This window comes from Anomaloglossus baeobatrachus, chromosome 3 (genome assembly GCF_048569485.1).
Source record: "Anomaloglossus baeobatrachus isolate aAnoBae1 chromosome 3, aAnoBae1.hap1, whole genome shotgun sequence".
Taxonomy (NCBI): domain Eukaryota; kingdom Metazoa; phylum Chordata; class Amphibia; order Anura; family Aromobatidae; genus Anomaloglossus; species Anomaloglossus baeobatrachus.
The window spans coordinates 414,381,172-414,386,019 of NC_134355.1; the positions used below are offsets into that span (position 1 = coordinate 414,381,172).

Consider the following 4,848-nt stretch of genomic DNA (forward strand, 5'->3'; position numbering starts at 1 on the left):
CAATATACGCCTAGATAAAAGCCTTGAGGTGTCTTGTTTCCAAAATGGGGTCACTTGTGGGGGACCTCCACTGTTTAATACAGAAAAGTCCGGCTGCAACTGCTACAGATAGGTGCTATCGGGTAATAAATTAGTAACAAGTAAAGGGGAACCCGAGCACTCAATAAGAAAGGAGAGGAAATTTGAATGCAAGTGTTTTTATTCACAACCGACAAAAATTGCAAAAATGTGAACCCTGACACAAAAGCAACAAACCAACGTTTCGGTTTATCAGACCTTTCTCAAGGTAGTTGCCTGTGGAGGTAAAAGTACACCGTGAGTATATATATATACAAGTGTGACAGACAGCAATATATACAAATATACATTTATACACCTATATACAGGATATGTACATACTTATAATAGAGACGCAGAGGTATACGGGTCACAGGGACAGCCGTCAGGGTAGAGGGTAGGTGGAGGGCGTCACATTCAGCATTAAGCGGTATCTGGCAGTTTAGAAATAATATGCATAAGAAGAAGCACCACAATGCAATATGAGGAAGTCAGGACACTGTCCGCTGGATGATACAGATGGCAATAGAATCATGTAATAGGTACATAGGAACATTATATTCCTCATTGAAGAAGGCACAAGTACATCTGTTAAGTACATATATGCATAACCATTTTACATGGAAAGAGATAGTAGTAATCAAGGTAGCAGAACTACATACCAGAATGGTGGTGATGTGAGGATTAAACACAGAGGCAGAGGAGGAGAGGAGAAGACGCCTGGAAGGAAAGTCACAAGCATTAGAGAATGGTAAGCAGAGATAGTGAGAGGTCCACAGGAGGTGGATGCACTGGGTTACCTGCTCATAGAGGACCATGTAGTGCTGGAACAGCGGTGGCAGTGGTGATGGCAGCGTGGGTGTACTGGGCTGGGGAGCACCATTATAAGGAGAACGCTGAGTGGAGCGTCACTTCCGGTTTGGACGGGCGCAATGCATGGTGGGAAAGTGTCCACTGCACATGTGCGTGATGTCAGCAGTGCTGGGCGGGCGCTGGGAGGGGCTGGGCACATGAGCACTGAGTCTGACAGGAACAGGGACATGTCAGTCATGTCGAGGGGTGTGAGCATGACGTCAGTAGTGTGGGATGAACGATAGGCAGGGTCAGGACACTGAGCGCTGAGTATGATAGGATAAGGGATGTGTCCATCATAGAAAGAGGTGTGGGCATAATGTAGGGCTGACGTAAGAAGAGACTACAGGCAAAATCCTAAAGTCTGTTAGAGGCATGGATGTGTCAGTAATGTAAGTGTGTAATAAGCATGGTATGGATGTGGCAGCAGTGGTATAGTGTGAGCACATAGAGGGCCTAATATGGATATGGCAATATAAGTGGTGTATGAGTAAGAGATACAAGAGGGGGAACATAGGCACTGAGCAGGAGTGTGTAAATGTGAACATACTAGAGGCTGCGATCTGTATCCACTGGGAGGGCCAAGGATATACTCAGTGTACTGGATGGAGTATAATTACCTGTCAGGAGGCCCAAATGTGCAGAAGAGTGCTATAGTGGCCCGTGAGTGAAGGAGAAAGGATACTAGGATACCTAGAAGGAGAAAAGGAAGCAAGTACAGGCGTCAGTATCAATACATAGTAAAAAATGATTGATAGGGGGAAAAAAAACAAACATATAACTACAGCGTAATCAATCTCATAAAGGTTGCAATTTGGAGAAATGCACACATAGCACAACATATGTAATAATGAGTCGTGGAGATAGTCAGAGAACTAGACATGAACCTCATATTCTCGGTTGAGGCCATGGGGTTCCAGGGTTTGGAGGGTATGAATCCAATATGATTCCCTCTCACGTAGTAATTGGATGCGATTACCTCCTCGTCTGGGGGGGCAGACATGTTCAAGCACCTGAAATCTCAGTTGTGAAATTGAATGACCAGTAGTGATGAAATGTGCAGGGATGGGCAGAATAGTCTGTTTGCATCGAATTGTCGATTTGTGCTTGCTGATGCGGTCTCGGATATGCTGGGTGGTCTCCCCAACATACCCGAGACCGCACGGGCACTTGATTAGATACACTACGTAATTGGAGTCACACGTAAAGTATCCCCGAATGGGATATCTCCTGCCAGTACGTGGGTGGGTGAAATGATCCCCTTTGGTAACGTGAGAACATTGTAAGCAATGAAGACAAGGGAATGTCCCCTTCCGGCTGGTGGATAGGAAAATTTGCCGGATAGGTGGCTTGGATGGGCCAATGTCTGCACGTACTAATGCGTCCCTTAAATTGGGGGGACGCTTGAAGCAGAATAGTGGCTTGTTTTGGAATTCGGGAATGGAGGGGTAAGCCTGGTGTAGGAGAGGCCAGTGTTTCAAGATAGCAGTTTTGATAAGTGGAGAAAAGGGATGGAAGGTGTTCACGAAGGGGATTTTTTGAGAGCCTGATGTCTGCGTGATTTGTGCAGCAGGTTTCATGTAGGGGGGATATCCCCTATTGTGAAATTTCAAGTTCATCTCTGTGTGTCGTACATCCCTTACTATGGAATCTGAGACTATTCTGTCAACTCGGCAGTGTTGTGAGTGTGGAAGGGACCTTTTGATATGCTTAGGATGGCAGCTGGTATAAAGTAGGAGACTGTTCCTATCTGTTGGCTTGACATAGAGATCGGTGGACAGAGAGCGATCAGTATTAATAATCACAGTAGTGTCCAGGAAATGGATGGAGCTACTGTCATGGTGGAGAGTGAAAGAAATGTTAGCCATAGCAGAATTGAGGTCTGCGAAAAAGGATTCGAGGGACATTGTGTCATTGGTCCATATGAAAAATATATCATCGATGAACCTTTTCCAAATCATAACCGAGTTATCATATTGGGGGTGGGTGTAAACAAAGCGATTCTCAAAGTAGTCCATGAAAATATTAGCGTAGGGGGGCGCGACATTCGAACCCATCGCGGTCCCCCTACGCTGTAAGAAAAATTGGTCCCCAAAGAGGAAAAAGTTTTTTGTGAGGACCTCATCAAGGAGGTCGAGGCAAAAGTTCCTCTTGGGATCTGAAAAATCAGTGTGACGATGTAGGAAATTGTCCACTGCCATGAGTCCCTCTGTATGATCGATGCTTGTGTATAAGCTCGATACATCTAGTGTTACTAACAGGCTATTATCAGGAATATGAGAAATGGATTTGAGGATGGACAAAAAATGCCCAGTGTCCTTCAGGTGAGACTGAATTTTGGGGATGTGGGGTGACAGTATTTTTTCCAAAGTGATAGATAAGGGTGAAAGAATCGAGTCAGTTGATGCGACAATGGGGCGGCCGGGAGGGAATGAGAGATTCTTGTGTATTTTGGGTAGTGTATAGAAGACTGGGGTGATGGGGTGGTTGTTGATGAGAAAATCTGCAAGTTTACTGTCGATGATGGAATTTTGCTGGTAGGTCTTAATTTTGGTACGTATGGCTGACGCAAAAGCAGAGGTAGGGTCTTGTGATAGAAGGCAATATGTATTGGTATCGCTGAGTTGCTCCTTGATTTCACTGATGTAGTACTTCTTATCAAGTACAACTATAGCACCACCCTTGTCTGCCGGTTTAATAATAATGCTTTCATTTTGTTTGAGTGAAATGAGAGCCTTGCGTTCATCAGGAGACATGTTGTTTTTTAGATGGAAACTACCTTTTTTGATGTCAGAGATGACCTGTTGTATGTCAATGGAAACTAGATCTATGAAAGTTTCAGCCGGGTGGTAATGGCGTGGCGGCTGGAAAGTACTGGGTATCTTCAGATTAAGTCCAGTTAGGGTAAAATCAGGTGGCTAGAGGGTATAGTGGCCGCAGAGGTGGTCTGTGGAGCAACAGGTGTCTTGCCCAAGAAATGTGCTTTAAGGCGGACATTTCTATAAAAACGATTCAATTCCTGTTCGAGATGGAATGTGTTGAAGGAAGGGGTAGGGCAGAATGAGAGACCCTTTTGTAGGACATTGGTTTCTGTTGGAGTGAGGGTGTAGTTGGAAATGTTAAACACAATGTTTTCCCTACCTGGGACCGTGTCGTCACTCTGTTCTGTCGTCCGGGGCCGGTGTCTGCCCCTCCTCGTCGGTCTCTTTTGGTCCGTTTTTGTCCTAAAAAAGGGAGATGCCCAGATGTGCTCAAGTCGCTGTCGGAGCCTGCACTGAAACTGCCAGTATGTCTGTAGTTTCTGGAGGGAAAAGAAGCTTGCCATTTGTAAACTCTTTTTTTATTGTAATCTTCCTGATCGCGTAGAAACTTATCGCGTTTCCGTATCTGTAGAGATGCGCTGAACTCCGTCACAGTGGTGCTATATTTTGTCTTGAGCTACTCAAGAGCAGTGGCGTTGAGAGTTTGTGCCAATTGGTCTTCAATACCCTTGATGTTTGTGTCTACAGTGTCTAGTTCTTTTTGCAAGTAGTCGATTGTTAATAAAATAATGTCAAAAGAGCATTTGTTGAGGATAGCCTCAAAAGACTTGCAGTAATCCGGGTTCTCGGAAAACAGAGTGGGCCTAAGGGAGACCCTCAGGCCTCTCGGTATTCTCTGAGCCCTGTGATACTCAGCAAGTGTTACTGAATGTAGTTCAAGGGCCGCGTTCCTCTTCAACTCCCTGAGGTAGTCCCTGGAACGGACCTCCTCAGAGGGTATCGTAAGGAACTGGGTCCTGGCTGTTACCTTAGTGGGGGACCTCCACTGTTTAGGCACTTTAGGGGCTTTCCAAATGCGACATAGCGTCCACTAATTATTCCAGCCAAATGTTCAGTCAAATGGCACTTTTTCCCTTCCGAGCCCTGCTGTGCACCCAAACAGTTGATTTCCACCACA

The 4,848-nt window shown here is 45.4% G+C and overlaps 1 long non-coding RNA gene across 1 annotated transcript; it reads right to left on the reverse strand.

Annotated features, from left to right (window-relative positions):
* Window positions 1–228: 228 nt before the first annotated feature.
* On the reverse strand, window positions 229–4,328 carry LOC142295362 (uncharacterized). Its single transcript, XR_012751438.1, has 4 exons — window positions 4,051–4,328; window positions 1,530–1,602; window positions 720–777; window positions 229–294 (listed from the first exon to the last, which is right to left on the reverse strand). It is a non-coding gene; the product is annotated as an uncharacterized LOC142295362 (long non-coding RNA).
* Window positions 4,329–4,848: the final 520 nt, after the last annotated feature.